This window comes from Pempheris klunzingeri, chromosome 10, assembly GCF_042242105.1.
Source record: "Pempheris klunzingeri isolate RE-2024b chromosome 10, fPemKlu1.hap1, whole genome shotgun sequence".
Taxonomy (NCBI): domain Eukaryota; kingdom Metazoa; phylum Chordata; class Actinopteri; order Acropomatiformes; family Pempheridae; genus Pempheris; species Pempheris klunzingeri.
The window spans coordinates 2782820-2804264 of record NC_092021.1 but is presented as its reverse complement, the minus strand read 5'-3'; the positions used below and the strand labels follow the sequence as shown (position 1 = coordinate 2804264).

The following is a 21445-nucleotide window of genomic DNA, read 5'->3' as shown; positions in this document are numbered from 1 at the left end:
CACGACTCTGGGCCTCCAGGCCATCAGGGAGGCCTTCAACAGGTTCCCAGACCCGGGGCGCCCAGATGGGGATATCTTGGAGCTGCTGGAGCTGAGCCTCACCCGGAACGATTTTCAGTTCAACGGCAAAAACTATTTACAGATTCATGGGACAGCTATGGGCAAAAGATTTGCCCCGGCTTACGCCAATTTATACATGTGCCTCTGGGAAGCTACAGCCTTCACTAAATGCAGACACTTACCAACCACATACTACAGATATCTGGACGACATATTTGGGATCTGGGGGGGCTCCGAGACTGAGTTCAAGGAGTTCCTCCAGATCCTAAACACACACCATCCATCAATCACCATAACTCACAACATACACCATGAAAAAATAGAATTTCTGGACACACAAGTTTTCTTCATTCCTCATAACGACACACACAATAAATTAGCAACCAGGGTACATTTCAAGGACACTGACAGACACGCACTTTTACACAAATCCAGTTTTCACCCAAAACACACATATAGAGGACTCATAAAATCCCAACTCATCTGGTTCCACAAGATCTGTAGCTTCCCAGAGGACGTTGAACGAGCCACTTCCACATTATTCAGACCCTTAAGACCCTGGGGATACTCCAAAAGGTTCCTAAGAACAATAAAAGGGGAGGTTAAACTAATATTTCAGAGGGGAGGGCAATATACCAGGGAACAGGACAACAAAATCACCATACCTTTTGTAGCCACATATTCACAGGACCTGGTGAGGCTCAGCTCCAAATTGAGATCCCACTTCCGGGAGGCCCAGGCTGAGGAAGGGGACCTGGAGGGATTCAGAATTATTTCGGCCCTCAGGAGGAACAAAAACCTCAAAGATATGCTGGTGCATTCCAGCCTGACAAGGGAGGAGGGACAGTTACAGGCACATCACAAATGCCTTTTTAATGCCCCTATTCTCCTTCCCTTACCTTAACCCCTACCCACACTGCTTTCCCTTACCTTAACCTTCACCCTCACCCTATTCCTGACCCTAACCCTAACCTCTAAACCCCTCCCACTCTCAATTTCCACCTTCACGCCTGACCCTAACCTCAACCTCAGCCCTCACCTCTATCCTCTACCCTAACCTACTCTCCCTTTCCTTCCTCAGCCCGTGCCCAGGTCTGCCCCCAGCTGCCATCTTCCTGTTGTCTCCCCCAGCGTGATCTCCTCTCCTGGGGGAGATAACTGAAATAGGCCCAACCACCAACAAAAGGACCAATCAGGAACTGACCTGTCAGCAATAGTCCCTCTCAACTCTGATTTAAACTCCCAGTGGTGCAGTGGCTGTGCGCGCACACACACACACACACACACACACACACACACACACACACACACACACACACACACACACACACACACACACACACATACACACGACTTCTACCTCAATCCACTTTCCCAGAAACATGACAGTTACATTCAGGACACATACAACTTCGTAAATAAACTCAAAGGAATTCAGGTACCACATCATGCATTTTTATTCTCAATAGACATCAATTCCCTCTACACAAACATCGACACGACTCTGGGCCTCCAAGCCATCAGGGAAATCTTTAACAGATTCCCTGACCCTGAACGCCCGGATGAGGATATTCTGGAGCTACTGGAGCTGAGCCTCACCAGGAATGATTTCCAATTCAACAATAAACATTACCTTTAAATACACGGGACAGCCATGGGCAAAAAATTCGCCCTGGCCTACGCCAACCTCTACATGTGCCTCTGGGAAGCTACAGCCTTTACCAAATGCATACATTTACCACTCATATACTACAGATACCTGGATGACATATTCGGGATCTGGGGGGGCTCCAAGACTGAGTTTGAGGGGTTCCTCCAGATCCTGAATACACACCACCCATAGATCACCATTACCCACAATATACACACTGAAAAAAAATAGAATTTCTGGACACACAGGTTTTTTTCACTCCACACAACGAAACACACAATAAACTGGCCACTAGAGTACACTTTAAGGACACAGACAGACACGCTCTATTACATAAATCCAGTTTTCACCCCAAACACACCTACAGAGGACTCATCAAGTCTCAACTCATCTGTTTTCATAGGATCTGTAGCTTCCCAGAGGACGTGGAGGTGGCAACGTCCACACTATTCACAGCGCTTAGGCCTCGGGGATACTCCAAACGCTTCCTGAGGACCATAAAAGGAGAGGTCAGGCAAATATTTCAAGGGGAGGGACAATATATCAGGGAACCGGATCAAAAATCCATTATACCATTCGTAGCCACATTTTCACAGGACCTGGTGAGGCTCAGCTCCAAAATAAAGTCCCACTTCCGTGAGGCCCAGGCAGATAATGGGGACCTGGAGAGATACAAAATTATCTCAGCCTTCAGGAGAAACAAAAATCTAAAGGATATCCTGGTGCACTCCAGCCTAACCAGGGGGAGTGAACGGTTGCAGGCCCATCACGGATGCCTTTTAAGTTATCTCTGGTCAGACGTTGGTGTGAAGACTTAAAGTTCGTTTTTCCGTCGCTAAAGTTACCAGTTATTAAATGCGCCGCGGTCTTTAGCAGGCTATATCATTTCTTTATCTTTTTGTCTTATCCTTCCATTATCGCCAAATCCTATAATAACCTCATCCATTCTGTTATGTCGTCTGATTATTATTGCTTTCACTTCATTTACATTTTTTCATTTAGTCATTAATAAAATTTCATTTATCACGTCGTTGTCGATATTGATTTATTACCCGTAAAGGCAGAGATCCCTGTTTTCGAGAATTTACTACTTAGACTGAGACTGTTTAATATTCAATTACTAAAGCCATTTGAGCTAATAAGGTAATAAATTAATAATTCTCCGTAAAGACGGAGTGGTGCCCCTATTGATACGAGAGCTTTTAATTAATTAATTAACGTGTAGCTTCTACCCGCTACATTTGGTTTTCTGAGTGATGAGATTGCTATGGTCCAGTGGAGTTACAACAAGCGCTGCCTACCACCTCCAGGTAAAACAGATAACATCTTCATTGCTGCGTTCACCACCGCTTATGCACGCCTGAAATTGTACAGTTATCTGGAGCAGGTAGGAGAGAATGCTCTCTACACAGATACCGACAGCTTAATCTATGTGGTAAAACAGGGAGATTCTCCGCTGGAAGTGGGTAATTATCTGGGTGATTTAACCGATGAGCTAGACGGTGACACTATTGATGAATTTGCAGCTGCTGGTCCTAAAAGTTATGCACCAAAAATCAGAAGAAAACAGTGTTGCGTGTCAAGGGGATCACTCAAACCCACAAGTGTAGTGAACGCATCAATTTTGACAGTGTCAGGGAGCTGGTTGAAGGCTATCTCGAGGGCTCTCGCGGTGACGTGATTGAAGGCCCTCAGTTCAATATCACACGCGATAAAAAGGGTTTCAGGTTGAAGAATGCTGCATTTCAGAAAAAGTTCAGAGTGGTGTATGACAAAAGACGTCTCTTTAGCGACGGTAAGACTCTGCCTTTTGGGTATTGAGGAAAGAAAGATGGCTCATCTAGAGGAAATTATGTTTGATCCAAGATTCATTACACCGTTTTCATGTATGGTCGTCGGACCCAGCGGGTCTGGAAAAACCTATTTTGTAAAAAATTTAGTAGACAATGCGATGGACAATGTACCTGAAAATATTGTATGGATTTATACGTCTTATCAACCAATGCATGCTGAGATGCAAAAGTGGAATAAAAAAAATCAATTTTGTGGAAGGACTGCCTGATTCTTTTGACGATGCAGATTTGTTTCCCCCCGAAAAAACCCATTTGATCATCCTGGACGATGTGATTTCAGAAAAACTTCTGGAAAGTTTTGAAGACGCCAACAAGGAGCCCTGTGGGTATTTAATCGTAGACCTCACGCCTTCCTGCCCAGAAAGCTACAGACTGAGGACGGGTATATTACCTCACCAGTGGCCCGCCGTTTACATGCCTTAATCACACTAATTCATTCATTCATCATGTCGACCCTGATACGAAGGAACACTCCGTTAATCTAGGCTCTTTACCGGGCTACGCCTCTCAAGCGCAGAGATATCCTTACCCACAGTTCTCCGGACTTTCTTCAGGCTCTCTGTGAGATTGCTTTAAATGTTTTAAAAAGGGGAACATCCCTCTCTCCCCTTCTCAATACAAAAAGTTAAAAAAGTACAGCAAAATGATCAGACTGCTGGCTGATAGAAAGACGGCTGTAAAACACAAGCGTCAGACTTTGATGAAACAATCGGGGGGATTCATCCTCCCTCTCTTGTCAGCGGCGGTCCCTATCCTGGGTAATCTTCTAGGAGGACTCATCAGAAGATAATGTCACAGAAAATGTTTCTCATCTCACCCCATCAACTTAATCGACTGACTCGGCCAGAATCTTCCATCAGACAGACGGCCGAGGACGTTTTGGATGAAAGCATTAGAAAAGTATTAAATGAACCAGGACTGAGTTCTTATGAAAAAATTAAAGTATGACGCTCTGCTGCAAAGATATGTCGCTCATGAAGCAAGGTCAAAAAGAAGACCGGCGGGTGACTGACTCTGCAGCAGCAGCAGCAGGATTCAAGCACCCCGGAGAAGCAGGAGACCGAACCCCCACGTGAGACGGAGGAGTACGATGTTACAGTGAGTGAAGTGTTAAAAGGGATTGAATCCTTGGTCAGCACCATCCAGGGCGACAGAGTCCATTGCTCCAGCCATGTCTTTGCAAAAAAGCCCGGCACTGAATTGACTGTTGAGTGTCCCCAGAATAGTTGAGGAGGGTTTTGATCATGGCCCAGTAAGGATGAGTGGTGCTAGATTGGGAAATCTATCACCCAGGGTGACGTCACATTGACTGAAAATTGTATTTAGTGGATAATTGATCAGTGATACGGGTGCATCATCCGCCAGGACTGAGCCGTCTGCGTTGGTGATTTTAACACGAAGATGGAGCAGAGTGTCATTCAGATCTAAATATTTTTCCCCATTTCCGGGAATAAAAAAATTCAATGGGACCTCTGTTGGTGATGGCTGATAGAGGCAGTATTTCAGTATACATCATATCCTCTATGGAAAGTTGCATCATGGGGGCGGAGAATAGGTCCAGCTCAGCCAGGGTGCATTCTGGCGATTTGTGATGAGCCATTTCTGATGGACTAGAAAATATCAGCCGACCTCTTCCCCCGTGGTTTGTTAGCCGCGACTGACCTCCTCTTATGAGCTACCCTGACTTTATTAGGGATCTGGTCCCCAGGAGGACGCTTTCGCCGTCTGTGGGAAAGGACCATAATCCCTCCTGACCCCTCCTGCCTGGCTTGAGCGGTCATTCTGCCCATCGTTTCTTTCACATTGTTGTGCTTTGGTAGTAAGTGGTAATGTTCAATTTGGCTATCAGAAATAATTATCAAAGATAATTAATAATTATTAAAATAAATGAACTTCGATTAAAGTCCACCTCGATTGGGGCACCACCTCGAAAAACGAGGAAAAGACAGCCGTTCTAATTGATTTAGTCTCATAAAAATACTAAACTATCAATTTGGAATTATGTTTTATAATTAATTTAATAATTACTACCAAAATTACCACATTGATAGCTAGCTGAAGGATTTTGGAGTTCTTGACAGTGTAGAGGTTGGCAGTGTCCACAATTGTACAACATTAAAGGAGACAGCAAGTATTAAAACATTTAATAAAACAGAGCAAAATTCAGGGACATCATTTGTTATGCATTAAGGACTTGTACTTTGGTTGTAAGTACAGCTGAAGCAGAGTAGGTATTAAAGACATCTGCTGTTGCAGAAACAAAATCAATCAAACAATCTAACTAAATCTCTATGACTAAACTAACAATAATATGAAGAGTGTGTGTGTGTGTGTGATAAGGCTGAGGGATGTTAGGTGGGTCCCACAAAGGTGGGGGAGAGAGACCAAATGGTGATGGCCAGACCCCCTGGGGTGTGGGTCAGAGGCAGACAAAGGAAAGCTAAGTGCTGTTAGCTTAGCTTTGTCCCTCAGTGGCCTGTTGCAGACTGTGTTTGTGAGAGAGATAAAGGTGCAGGTTAAGACAGGATGGTTAGTTTGTAGGCTAACATCAACTAAACTTAATGGATGCACAGTAATCTGCAACACATCACAATAATCAAACTCAATGAACATTAAAGCAAGTCAATACATTAACAAGGGTAAACCATGTATGCAGTAATGCTATGCTAATTATGCCCAGTTAGAGTTTGTTACCAGTCCTTAAAAGGGGAGACGAAGTGTCCTTGAGGGTGCTGCTTTCTCAGCTTGTTGCTGGAGGGAAGGTGTGGTTTGTGTCCGTTGCTGTGGTTGCAGGCTGGAGGAATCTGGTCGCTCCTTTGTTCCTGTTAGTTAGCAGCTCTGTGCTAACTTGCTGGTGTGCTCTTGTTGTTGGTTATCAGCTGGCAGACTCTGGGTCGTGCCTGCTGGCGCTGATCTGCTTACTTCAGGCAGGACCTTGTGTCGCTACCATGAAGGAGGTGGCTGCTCTGGACAGACCACACTGAGGCAGAGCTTAGCTGAGTTGAGCTGGTCTCTCCTCTTCAGGAAAGATCAGGTGAGCTGGTCTCTCCTCTGCAGAAGGAGAGGGAGCAGGAAAGACCTGGTCTCTCCACTTCAGGAGAGACGATGAGAAAAAAAAGAGAGTTCAGTGGGGGTGAACTGGTTTTGTGGCCTGCGGTCGTAAAATCATGTGTCCCCTCCGGCCAATGGTGACAGTGGAGCTGGGCGCGGGGGTGATTTCACACCTATCTGTGAAACTGGGCATTGGGGAAAGGAGCCCAATAGTTTTACAGACAAAGAAACATGCGGTCTTCACCATGTGCTGTTCACTGTATAGTGAAGCCCAACATCCCCCCTGCCATCAGGATGTCACCTGATGTGGGATGCTGATGGGATAATTGTGCATGTTTCGGCCATTGTTCATTTTTGTCAGTCCAGGTGAAACAAGTTGGTAACTACTGGGCAGTTTGTTATCCAACTGGGCATATGCTGAATCTATCTTGGCTAAGCTAGAACAGACATACGTTACAAAACAGTTCTTCATACACAACAATGACATACTGCATCCTAATAACCTGTGTTTCTCAGTTGTTAGTGAGGGTTAGTGGGAACAGGAAATGTCAGTGTGTTATGTAGCAGAGATAGAGGCACCTAAAATGACAAAGTCACAACAGTGTGTCCTACGTGTGTTTTGTATGATCTTACTGACAAAATATGAAGTTGGTCCAAGTGTACTTGAAAGTTGAGCAGTGGTGTTGAATCCAATCAGAATTTAGGCTTTCAGTAATGTTTGTTTATTACTGAGTGCTCAAATGAGTTTGCTGCTGTTGCTAACAAATTCAAATTTGCCTAAATAGCTGTAGTGAAGGTGAGGTACAAGATTTGGTGTCTGCAAATCTGTCAGTGCTGCTATGACCAAAAGGAGTGAGCTCTAGAGCTCTTACTCTTTCGTGGCTCAGGGCTGTAACGCTCCTGGTAGCCAGAGGGAGAGAGACATACAGAGTCACTGTCAGTGTCTGGAAGATTATTACCATGTTCTGAGCTGCAGTCAGAGATGCTGTAGTCATCATCTGACCCGTACGCTACCTGGTCACTGTTCCTTGCCTGGATTTCTGCATATGGCAGTCTCCTGCTCCTGTGCTCGGAGTGTCTATCCCTGGGCAGTGGATGGACCTGGCGGTTACGCTCAGTGTCCCTATGTGGTCTTTTGTCACCCCCCTTCCGTCTGTTGTGAGGGTGAACTTTTGGGGCAGCTGACCTGTCTGACACCTTGGTGTGTGAGCTGGGTGGCTCACTTGTCCCCCCTCTTGCTTTGGAAGAGACAATAGTTTCCCAGACTACCTGTGTCATCTTCCGGATCTCCTGCAATGAGGGGTCACCTTCCTGTGTCCTGAGTACAACGTGAGTACGCACACATGGGTGGAGGTTTCTCAAGAATAAGGCCTTGAAGGTGGAGCTTTCTTCTAAGCCTGGTGCATTCTTTCCCTGGAAATATGCGTGTCTCAAACGTTTGTAGTACTCTTTTGGATGCTCACGACGGGCATGCTTAATTTGTAGGGCTGCAATTATTGCTGTGGTGTCGTCAGTGGCACAGGAAAATTCTTCTGTCAGTGCTTGACGTAGCAATTTATACTCATTTCTGACACTGGGAGGTCGTGACTGTATAAACTTGTGGACCGCTTTAGAGCTGGTTTTCCACACAAGTCTAACTTTCTCCCTTTCAGTTGCATGGGGTAAGTCAATTAAGTTGTAGTCTAGCTCCCTGAAATAGTCCTCAACTTGGTGATCACAGTTATCTGGATCAAACCTGTCAATGCTTCTAGCTAGAAGCTCAAGCTCTTCAAGGCGGGGACTCTGTGAAGGCGAGACTAAGCCAGTGTCATTGATATGTAAATCATGCCCTACACTTCTCTGTGGTGGAAGAACAGGAGCTGAACAGCGGCCACTCTGACGGTGATGCAGAGAGGAGGCTGAGCAGTCCTGGACTGTTCTAGTCCCATCTTTGGAGGGACAAGCATGGAGAAATGTGTCGTGCAATGATGTGAATGAGGGACCTGGGACAGAATATCTTCTAGAAGATATACTAGACAACTCCTCTATGTCTGTTTCAGAGGAATGGGAAGTCAGGTGGCTTTGAGCTCGGTCTCTCAGCGGAGGCTGAGGAGCTGACTTCATTCCCAAGAACTTGTGTTCAGGTGGGAATAATTCATGTCCTCTGTTTGGAGAAAAACTGAACCTGTCACTGATAGAAGAGTGTGAATCGGAGTAACCGGAATCACACTGGCTGATTGACTCTGGTCGGGCCAAGTGTTCTGACTTCAGTCTATACATTTCTTCCTTCTGCGAACAGAGATCTAACTCTGCTGTGTGCAGGTCTTCTAAGTAGCGCAGGGCTTTCTTATTAGCCGTCTGAACCTCATGGAAGAGGCTAGAATTTTGCGCTCTCAGGACTTCTACCTCCTTCTCTACGGCTGCTCTGCTCTGAAGGGCGAGGCTGGTTTGCCTGTGAAAGGTCAAAAGCAAGCATTTTAACAAGGAGCCCTTGGATGCAGTCTGTGCATCACACCTGTCGTTGAGTAGGGAGTCTATCTCTTCTGTACACTCACTGAAATTCAATTTGTTGATGAATTCGGGGTAGCCAGGCTTTAGGCTCTGTGCTACGGAAGAAATAAACTGTTCTACACAGGGGTTCTCCATTGTTGCCTGAAAAGGGGTGAGGTAAAACAAGTTAAAATGCGATGAAGCAAAGTGGTTGGCTGTGGTGTTGCGGTGGCAGACACCTTGAAGTGTAGCTTGGGGAATACTACTAGCCTAACACTGTGGTGGCCTGCACTAGAAGGTAGCTATACACTATCTAGTGGAACTGGTGGGGATAGCAAACTGAGGCCAATTAAGGTAAATGCAGATTTACACAAAATAAGTTTGCTCACCAAAATTACGACTCTCTAACTGGAATGCACGGCAGTAACAGTCAGGAATGTCTCTTTAAGTTACTCAAGCTGGAACACGTGGCAGTTGCAGCTAGGTACTAACTTCACAGGGCTGATAGCACACTGTGGCTCTCTCTCAGGCTCTATTTCTTATTCAGGCTGAAATGCACGGCAGTAACAGCCAGGTTCAAGCTCTAAGTTCACAGGGCCGGTGGCACGCTGTGTCTTAAACAGGAAGCACTTTAGTTAACAGCGAATGGACAGATTGCATTGAATGTGTGACATTCAAATGCAGAACCAAATTCTTCCTACAGGGTAGGTTTACCTGAAAGGTTAGCAGCAGTAGCAAGCTCTAAATGTAACACTATGGGGCTTTCAATGTTTGCTTTCAAACATAGGCACCAGTATTAGCATTAGCTTTAGCCTTAATTCACAGTACACTAACTCTTCCAATTGTTTTTAGCTTAATTTAGTTAGATTGATTTTCACCACAATGCACTTGAAAGTACAGCTGGAAGTACTTCTGTGACTGACTAGTGGTTAAAAATGATAATTTTGCTCGTTTTAAAGTTTTATCAAAAATTTTGGTTTTGACCAAAATTCTGCTGAAAATTAATATTGTACAAATATGAACAATTGCCAACAGTACTCTGCCTCACACGGGACGCACCATTTGTTGTGCTTTAACAAGTGGTAATGTTCAATTTGGCTATCAGAAATAATTAATAATTATCAAAGATAATTAATAATTATTAAAATAAATGAACTTCGATTAAAGTCCACCTCGATTGGGGCACCACCTCGAAAAACGAGGAAAAGACAGCCGTTCTAATTGATTTAGTCTCATAAAAATACTAAACTATCAATTTGGAATTATGTTTTATAATTAATTTAATAATTACTACCAAAATTACCACATTGATAGCTAGCTGAAGGATTTTGGAGTTCTTGACAGTGTAGAGGTTGGCAGTGTCCACAATTGTACAACATTAAAGGAGACAGCAAGTATTAAAACATTTAATAAAACAGAGCAAAATTCAGGGACATCATTTGTTATGCATTAAGGACTTGTACTTTGGTTGTAAGTACAGCTGAAGCAGAGTAGGTATTAAAGACATCTGCTGTTGCAGAAACAAAATCAATCAAACAATCTAACTAAATCTCTATGACTAAACTAACAAGAATATGAAGAGTGTGTGTGTGTGTGTGTGTGTGTGTGATAAGGCTGAGGGATGTTAGGTGGGTCCCACAAAGAGAGGAGGAGAGAGACCAAATGGTGATGGCCAGACCCCCTGGGGTGTGGGTCAGAGGCAGACAAAGGAAAGCTAAGTGCTGTTAGCTTAGCTTTGTCCCTCAGTGGCCTGTTGCAGACTGTGTGTGTGAGAGAGATAAAAGGTGCAGGTTAAGACAGGATGGTTAGTTTGTAGGCTAACATCAACTAAACTTAATGGATGCACAGTAATCTGCAACACATCACAATAATCAAACTCAATGAACATTAAAGCAAGTCAATACATTAACAAGGGTAAACCATGTATGCAGTTACCAGTCCTTAAAAGGGGAGACGAAGTGTCCTTGAGGGTGCTGCTTTCTCAGCTTGTTGCTGGAGGGAAGGTGTGGTTTGTGTCCGTTGCTGTGGTTGCAGGCTGGAGGAATCCGGTCGCTCCTTTGTTCCTGTTAGTTAGCAGCTCTGTGCTAACTTGCTGGTGTGCTCTTGTTGTTGGTTATCAGCTGGCAGACTCTGGGTCGTGCCTGCTGGCGCTGATCTGCTTACTTCAGGCAGGACCTTGTGTCGCTACCATGAAGGAGGTGGCTGTTCTGGACAGACCACACTGAGGCAGAGCTTAGCTGAGTTGAGCTGGTCTCTCCTCTGCAGAAGGAGAGGGAGCAGGAGAGAGCTGGTCTCTCCTCTGCAGAAGGAGAGGGAGCAGGAGAGACGATGAGAAAAAAAAGAGAGTTCAGTGGGGGTGAACTGGTTTTGTGGCCTGCGGTCGTAAAATCATGTGTCCCCTCCGGCCAATGGTGACAGTGGAGCTGGGCGCGGGGGTGATTTCACACCTATCTGTGAAACTGGGCATTGGGGAAAGGAGCCCAATAGTTTTACAGACAAAGAAACATGCGGTCTTCACCATGTGCTGTTCACTGTATAGTGAAGCCCAACAACAACGTCTGAGGTTATGCCTGTGGCGGCTGATTTCAGATGTGGTTTAGCGATGGCAAAACCTCTTTGGAGAGATGAAACGAAACAGCTTAGAAAAGAGCGATCCAATTCCCCTGCCATACATGACTGGAGCGCCATAAAAACCGGGCAGAGAGCCACCCGCTTGATTTTCATAACAAGCCACAAGACGTCTAGGATCCTGTCCGTGAAATGCCATGAGTCTTTACAAGGACTTAACCGGTTTAAAGTGGAGCTTCAGTATGCTCTTTCCATACATAAAGTTCATGCACCGGTCACGATCCGACTTGATCTCGATGTGAATACTTTTGATGTATCCTTTAGATACTGGTAAGTAATGAACAGTGTTATACCTAACGTTCACCACGTCTCCAAAATCCCCTTTCACATGGACGAGCAGAGGTGAGTGACTGTCGCCCACCTGCTGATACTGAATGATATCTGTGTATACAAACAGGTTATAAATCCCTATGCTCAGATCGCAGGGATAAGGAGCTCTGCGGTTAGAGAGGGTCCACCATGCTCCTATTTTCATTCCCAGCAGATAGGCCAGGGGGGCATAGACGCGTATTTTGTACTGACCACTGCCTTTGGTCACGTTATTGTAATGCACCTGCGTGGTCGGGTCGTACTTTTTGAGGAATGGCACTAGCTGTTCCAAGAGGTCTTTTGGTTTGTCAAAATGCCTGCCTTGACCAAATCTCTGAATCACCACCGGTTGCGGGTCACCCTCCACTTTGACTATTTCGAAATAAGCGTTATGTGTAGGCAGAGTATACCATGTATGTGGGTAAATGATTTCACACAGACCCACCACCCATTTCCCCTTCAGTTCAATAGCCTTGGCTAAATCTACAGTGAAACTCAAGCTGGTGTTATCTTGAAACACATCTTTACTAGCGTTGGAGGGCAGGCTCACATAAAACCCTTCGCTGCTGTCGGCGTCCATGATGTACAGTGTGTGAGTGAGGCCGGCCCGATTGAGGGGGTCAAACAAAGTTCAAGGGGGCGTGGTACCTGTCAAAATCTAGTTTGACGAAAGGTCCCTCCCTATCTCTCTCTGGTAATGTTAGTATACTTGCTATTGGAGATTTCTTCCAGTTGCCTCGAGTGAAAGGGAAAGCTCTGTATGTTGATGATGTTGGTGTTAATTTGTGATCCAGTCTTTTTGAAAGTAGTTGAATTTACACGGATAGTCAGGCAGAAAAACAGTGTTTTTGCAGAATTGCTGAATTGAGTTAGAACACGGTCAAAGGACACATGCATATTAGAGTGATCAGATTTTTAAAAAAGTCGGGAAACTGGTGAAGTCAGCTCAGCTTTACACATCTTTCCCACTAATATACAAGTAAATGAGCATAACATTCAGCAGTTGTTTCAGAGTTGTCCTGATTAAGTAACACACATAGTTAACTCTGTTAATGTTTGATCACAGAGGAGGAAGAGATGTGTGAGTGTCTGTAGACTTGGTTGATTCAACTGGAATAGAACCAGGAGGAAACAGTGACCACTAAAGGCGGTTTGCGTCACCAGTTTCCACTTAGATTAGCCTGGGCCTGTACTGTTCAAAGTACAAGGCATCACTGTTGACAGCGCTGTTGGGTCTCTGAAGACGACTTTCTCTGCAGGCTAAGCATATGTAGCACTTAGTCAAGTTACAAGTCTGCAAGGGTTAATTATTCAGAACTTTAACATCAAAACCATATACTGCAAAGATGACATTCAGGATGCTATTCAAACTATGCCACAATATGTAACAAGACAGACAATCGAAGCGCACATTTTGGTGTCTTTTTAATGAATGTGCAGAACTTGAGTAGTCACATTTCTGATTTGACATCATGTACACAGCATTTGCAGGTTAACTGTATTGCTGTGACTGAAATATGGCTACCTGGTGCTTCATTGTTGGATGAAGTAAAGATTATGGTTTTCAAACTTTATGGTTTTGAAAGACAACATGGTGGTGTTTGCATGTACACTGCAGATACTGACTTATGTAACATTCTACAAGTGCCACATGTAGACTTGTATGTAGAGTGTTTGGTGTGTCACTATGCTACTTCTGATATTAGTAGTTGTTTATCGACCACCATCATATCCTGTGTCTGTTTAAACAGAACTTAGGGAAGTTACTTGATTGGTTAAATCCACTCAGTAACAATATTGCTGTCATGGGAGATTTTAATATTTTAAAATAATATTTTCTGTTTTAATGATGACTTAACATAGATAACCCACAAAAGGACATTTGTTCAGAAAAGTTATTTAAGTGGAATATGAGAGGACATAAAAACAGACTGAATGCCAGGTCTTTGAAAACCATAGGTATTGCTGGGTCTTAGTGTAAAATATGCCAATGTTTTCAATAACGAGCAGGTAGCTCATAAGAGATTTTAATATTAAAAAAGCAAAAGATGAAGGCATACTTGAGGTAGCAGTTACAAAAATTCAGAAGCGAACCATAAGGACTGACACTGACAGCAGACTGAGACAAACTAATGATCAAGGGATTTGTCCAGGTATAAGTAGTGACTGAAAACAGGTGAGGCAAACAAGGAACAGGTGAAGGAAATCACAAAGGCGGGAAAACACACAAAGGCAGGAAGAACAAGAGGAGACTACTACAAAATAAATCAGGAAAAATGAAGGAATAATAAAACTACAAAATATCGACTAGTTTTTAAAAAAAACTTGAAAGTCTTTAACTAAAACACAACTAATTTGTCGGGGGAAACATAGATTCTGTGGGTAATTATTTTCTAACAGTTCATTACTTGACCTCTGCAAGGCCATCTGATAGGCTTCCTCCACACAATTACATGAACCATTCTAAAAACATTTGTTTTATATTTACTGATTTATCAATTAAATCCTCTGTGGTGTGACAAATTTGTTTTACTGACAAACTGACTTTGTATCTTAAGCACAGAGTAGTGCATAATGTATATGACTTCTGTAGCACTCCTACCCTCTGTAAAATTAATGTGGGCAGTTCATCATAATTATCATTAAATTATCTTAAATTAAAATATAATCTGAGAACATGGTAAAAGGTTTCCAAATGAAGTATCACCCCACAGAAATTTGGTTACAATATATAAAATAGAATGAATGCAGAATAAATGAGTGCAATGTACACTTTAAACTCAATTTCTTACATTATCCTCACAAGTCCTTCTCTTTATACAAATACACTTGAATATTGCAGGCCTTGTGTGTGCCCAAAACAAAATAGTTTCTGCACTCAATTAATGAGCATTAAAAAATATACTTTTTTGGAAAAACCTGAATAAATCCATTCTTGAAAGAACAGAGATGTCTGCATCAGTCAACTGTTTTCTTGAGAGGTTCATTCCCAATTCCTCCTGTATTTGTGTGTCATGAGTCTGTGGTCATCTCTAGTTGGACCATTTCCCTTGTCTCCAGCATTTCTTTGAAGAAATGCCCCTGCCCTTCTGTGCTAAAAATGTGTTTGGTCATGCTGGTAGCCAGAATAACAGTTGTTTTGATGTGATAGGTCTTGGGTTGGTGGACTCATCTTTTTTTTTAATCCTGAGCCCCTTTGCAACACACATGTTGCGCCAGTGAGAACTGTACCACAGAGTTGTAGGTCTCTTGCTCTTTGAGTCTCTGGAATTATTTAGCTGTCTTCTAGGATGAATGAATGAATATCTTTAAAGTTTATTGTTAGTGTTTTTTTCTTTAGGCATCTCCATTCTCTTATCTTGGATTTTGAAGTGAATTACTATTTTTGGATATACTCTTGTATTGTGCAGGGACAGAATAACTGCTTTTGTAACCAGTTTGACAGTGCCTCAGTACTGTCTTGTATTCCCAGCTGTCTCTGTAGCATGGTCTCAGTAGCACACCTGCCATCAATGAGTTCATCACCTTACTCAGACTACACACCTGTCATCAATCAGCTCATGGCATCTGCAGTATATCAACCCCGGCTCCTCACTCACTCTTCCCTGGTGTCTGTGTCCTGGTCCACCATAGCAGCTTATGTTGGCCAAGGGAAGCTTTAACATTAAAGCACAAAACCCAGATATCTAACAATCTGTTATTAAAACTCCTGTCAGTGTAAAATGTGCTATGTTGTGGGAGAACATGATGAACTGCCAGGAACCTGACTTACCGAGAATTCACATCCCATTCCTCACGACTCTAAAGAAAATTGACAAGCTCTAATTAATCAGTAGATTTATCTTTACCCCTTTCACCATCTAAAGGCCTCCAAAGCAGCAGCACGCTTTCTTGGTCTTCTGTACATCACAATGCCAAAGAACTGCTGACTCTAATCAGTGTTTCACTGATGGTGTCTCTCAGATTCCAAGCTGTACCTTAAACACCCTGAATCCTGCCTGCCCACTGCCCATCAGTGAATATTCCTGTGACATTTTACATTGGGCTATTAACCTTAAACTCATGGAAAATTCCAAGTGACATCCTTCTCACTAAGAACAATGCTTGAAAAATTCAATTTAACTTTAAAAAAGCACATTTAAAGATAAAACAAGTTTGCATATCATTACAAAAAAATGCACCTTGGCTTTAACTGAGACACTCAAAAATAAACTATTCCATTTTGATCCAGTTTCAATGTCAATTTAATTTCATTGTAGATGAATGGATAACAGGAAGCAATACAGTCTTCAGGATGTACTGGCAATCGTCACTGGAGATGACAGTGAGTTTGAGGGATGCGTTGAGTCAAGTGTATCGCAATTCAGACAGTAGCGAATAAGATGATTTAGATGAGGTACTACTGCCAAACATGAGTCCTGTGCTGCAAAATACAACTTTCCAAGGAAAAAGGATTTTCTTAGAGAAAGAAACCTTTTTCACATTCAAAGGAGTGTCACACTTCCAGATATTCATTATCCTGTGGAGTTTTACAGAAAGTTAATTAGACCAGAAATGCTTGAGCTACTGAAAGAGCAAACTAATCTATGAAGTGTGCAAAAACCTGAATATCACAGCAATGTTAACACCTCTACTTAGTATTCAAGATTCAAAGCGTTTATTGTCAAGTGTACAGTGCAGAAACGGGTTTCCCTGTATAGTGAAAATCTTACTTTGCCATCCACACTGAATGCCAAAGAGTAAAAAAAAAAGAAGAGGATAGAAAATATAAAAACATAAATATAAACTACTATTGCTAAATAAACTGCTATTGCTTAACAAATATATTTTCAAAATGTGCAACTTAACATAAAGTACAGTCAATGTGCATTCAAAGTATTTGCTTACAACTCTGATTCTACAATTCCACTAGTGCTCAATCATCTTCAGTGACTGATCTACTTTGTGGGAACACCCTGTGACAATCAATGTCAGCTTGAAGATGAGTATCTGTTGATGCCAGGGTGGAGATGGGAAAACAGAAGGAGAGAAGTTCCCAGAACCTCACCCGACATTGCCCTTTCTTCTTGGGCTTTCTTACCCCAACATTGGTACTTTTTCCTGGTCCAGGCTCAGGTTGAAGAGATGACACAGGTCGCACAGGTCCTGAGAATCCTGGGGTTGGGAGAGAGAGAGACCGTCCCCCTTTAAAATTAATGATCCACAGGTTGATCTTTGACCTCAATGTTGTCTTTATGGACTGGACTGCAGTTGTTGTCTTCCAACAACTGGGTGGTGTTGCAGCTGCCCCGTGGAATTTTGGTAGGAATGAAGACTGGGCCCGGTTTCCAGGACGTAGTTGCTATATGGTTGGCAAAAGCCTCAGGTCGTTGGTACTACCGCGCTAGTTATGTTAATGCAGGTTGCGGGCTCTTTGGTACAGCACTTTGTCCAAGCGTCGGAGCCAACACGGTATGATCTGAGTGGTCGGGGGACAGACACAGTCTCTATGGGATGTTGGGTGGGTGACTGTACTAATGGAGGAGCAGAGAAGCGTGTAAGACTGCAGCTCTGCCTCCTGGTCTCGACTGTGGATTGTCAAGTTTTAGGACTAATAAACTTCGCCATATTTCTAGATAAGAGCGCAGCTCCGTCCAAAGTGGGATGGATGTCGTCTCTTCTAATGAGACCAGGTTTTCCCCAGAAAGACTTCCAATTGTCTATGTATCCCACATTGTTAGCTGGGCACCACCTCGACAGCCAGCGGTTAAATGATGACATGCGGCTGTACATGTCATCACTGGTCAGGTTGGGCAGGTGACCAGAGAAAACTACGGAGTCCGACATTGTTTTGGCAAAGTTACACACCGACTCCACATTGATTTTGGTGACCTCCGATTGGCGTAATCGGGTGTCATTAACGCCGACGTGAATTACAATCTTACCAAATTTACGATTATCCTTCGCCAGCAGTTTTAAATTTGAATCTATGTCGCCCGCTCTGGCCCCCGGGATGCACTTAACTATGTTTGCTGGTGCCGCTAGCTTCACGTTCCTGACTATGGAGCTTCCAATGACCAGAGTCTGTTTCTCAGCGGGTGTGTCGCTAAGTGGGGAGAATCTGTTGGAAACCTGAAGGTGGTGGTGCACCGTGGGCTTCTCCTTTGGGCTATGTTTCCTCCGGACAGTCACCCAGCCACCCTGGAACCGCCGGGGGAGTAGGAGCTAAGCTAGGTCGGCCCGCACCGGCTACTGGTGGCTGGCTAGCTACAGCTACAGACTTATGCTCCATGGTACGGAACCGTGTCTCCAACTCACTAAGCCTCGCCTCCAGTACAGCAAATAAACTACACTTATTACAGGTGCCCGTTTCACTAATGGAGGCCGAGGAGTAACTAAACATGTGGCACACTGAGCAGGAGACTGAGAGGGAGAGAGAGAAGCCATTTTGGAGGTTTAGCTTTTTAAGCTAGCAAGTGATTTAGATATAAAGCTACAGAAATAGCGAGATAATCACCACAAGGGAGTGAGACATATGTGCACAGGTTTTAAATTTAAATGTACAGCTGTTGGTTAGGACAGTAAAGCGTGAAAGTAGATCCAGTGGAGAAAAATGTGAGACGCTGTTGATAGCGCAGTACACAGAAACTCCGATAGCCGGAAATGATGCTTACCGTAACAGGAAATGGAGAGAGTGATTTGTATAGCCTCCAATTTGCCACGATTTTGCAGTATTCATTTTCCCCAAAGTTCTCAAAATGCCACTTCTATTTACATTATATCACTGTTCAATATACAATACACAGGACTATGATAACTATAATACGTTTGCAGCACACCAGAATGGAGACAACACCATGGCAGAGAGATAAAAATCAGATATAACGGCGTATTCTTGTTTGTGGTAGAGGTTGAACATGCTGTAACCATCCAATAGCAGACTTTTAGACACAAGTGAACCACTGAGATGAGTCTCTGTTAGACAGAGGACATCTGCGAGACGCAGTTCATGGTGACTTTTCAGATCTGCTCTATGACAAGGCAGTCCCTCTGTGTTATGATGCACAACAGTGAGAATGTCTGATCTGTTTAACATCTGTGTGACATGAAGTATCAGGGATGTGAGGCAGTCTTCTGTGGAGTGTAAATCACAGAAGACAACAATCATTAATTAAAATCATGGTTGATAATTACATTTAAATACCATTTAACTGTATGTTAAGACAAGTGATTTAAAAATCCTCAAGCATGCACAAAACAAAGTTTCACTCATTTTCAGAGATTTCTTATAGGTCTCTATGACATGTATGACACAGCTGGCACTTATTGCTAAATCTCAGCTGTGGTAGGTGTCATTGTTTTGATACACAACCAGTCAAAGAATGGACATTAACTCCGTACATATTTCAATTCAGCACAGACACCCAAAACACACAATATTTATTATGTAGTGAGGTATGTCTTATCTTTTAAAAAAAGCTAACTTTAGCTAACCGTCAAACAGTTAGCTGTTAGCCGGTTAGACATCTTTGGCAGCTAACAGCTGTTTGTTATCAGAGTGACAACGTTGGCAGGATTCCTACACAACAATTCACACCTCTGCCCATTCCAGATCTTCAGCAGTTTGTGTCCTACCTTCCTGTTTCAAAATACTATTAAGCAGGTTTGTCCATCTGATAAACAGAAGAAAATGAACAAAACCACATAGGAACACCAAGCTGTTGAACACAAGCCAACAAGTCCTGCTGTGCTGTCTGCCAGAAAGCTGGAGTACCTCTGATAGGTTTCAAAAATCTATAACCATCATCAAATTCTAACAACTGACTCAAAGACTTGTTGTCTTGCACACAGTTATTACTAAACTTTTGTGATGTCTGACCTCCTTTGCCTTTTCTTAAAGCAATGGACACACTGGATTTAACTTGTTCACTTTCTGACATGTACTGGGCATAAAATATATACTCTACATTGTGAGCAAACCTGTCATCAGCATGTAGACTCCTGTTATTACAATAACGAGACAATGTCAAGCGTTGTGGTCTACTACTATGGTATGTGAACCGACCCTGTGGGAACACAGGGAAGCATTTAGCTTCATTTGTCGGATCAGCAAGGAGTCCAACTGGATTGTTCCCTTCTGCTGGTGCCACATTCAAAACCCCATCAAAATACTGATCTAGAGCTTCCTGACCAATCAACAGGCATTAGACATGTATCCTGGAACATGCAATGCTGCTGTCTGTCATGGAGAAGCTCATCTTCAACAACTTCTCTAGAAGACTCACCACTTACTACATCATTATCACCAGCCTTCACTGAAACTACTTCATTCTGTTCCCTACAAAATTTGTTTAACCAAGCCTCATTAAACTGCACATATTTATAATGTACATTTGTCTGTTTTAAATGCTTCAATGTTTGCCTAATGTGCATGCTGTCAACAAATTGATATTCATAATGCCCTTTATACGTAAGTTTTACGTTTTAATTTCACATACAATATTGGATGTAAAGTTTAGCTGATTAACAAAATAAAACAAACTTAACCCGGTTTAGAATACAAACAAAAAAAGAATTATCTGTACATAAAAAGAAATAAAAATAAAATAGTGGTAGTAATTGTTTACAGAATGTCAAAGTCAGAGTCTGAGCTGGAACAATAAGGGGAATCAGGGCTGTGAGATGAGGTTGAATTTTGACCCGTATTGTTAACGTCCGCATGAACGTAGGTAGAGGATTGGATTATCTTACTAGTCAGCACGCTAGACAGCCATCTCAACATACACGGAATCAAGGTACAGAATAATAAGAAAATGACTATAATTGGGATGATCATTGTTAAAAACCATGATGACCATCCTTGGCCCCAAGATTTTAGCCAAGAGAACCATGAGTCATCTGCTACTGGTGGGGGTTGAATGGCATCTCGCATATGTTTGATGATATCAGTGATGTTCTCATATTCATCAAGCACATAAAAACAAGAGACATTGAGTATTTTGCAAACACCCCCTTTTTCAGCTAAAATTATGTCAAGAGCTAGTCTGTGTTGGATAACTGCTGTTCTGATGGCAACCATTTCGGTGTTAATCAAGGAAAGGGCCATTTCAGTATGGTTTGCCAGGGAAAGAACAGACCAAGCCAGTCCATTAATTTTGTTCAGGGCTGCAGCCGTTCCACCGCCTAGAAACAAGGACCAGCCAATATTGGTGTTGGGAGAAGTCCAGGGATCAGCTAACACGTAGTCATTGTATTTGGAGGGAATATTTTTGCGAAAGCAAAGATATGTGGTAGAAGTCTTCTTATGGAAGACTTTTGTATCAGTTGCGACAATTGATGGATGGCAACAACCAGACCACTGAAATAGGTGGCAAGCCATGATAGGCCTTTTTAACCACAAGACCACATTATTCCTGGTTGGGATGAGAGTTGTCTAAATGGACAT

General features: G+C 43.0%; 1 pseudogene; it reads right to left on the bottom strand.

Annotated features, from left to right (window-relative positions):
* Nucleotides 1–742: 742 nt before the first annotated feature.
* On the bottom strand, nt 743–19607 carry LOC139208587 (uncharacterized; annotated as a pseudogene).
* Nucleotides 19608–21445: the final 1838 nt, after the last annotated feature.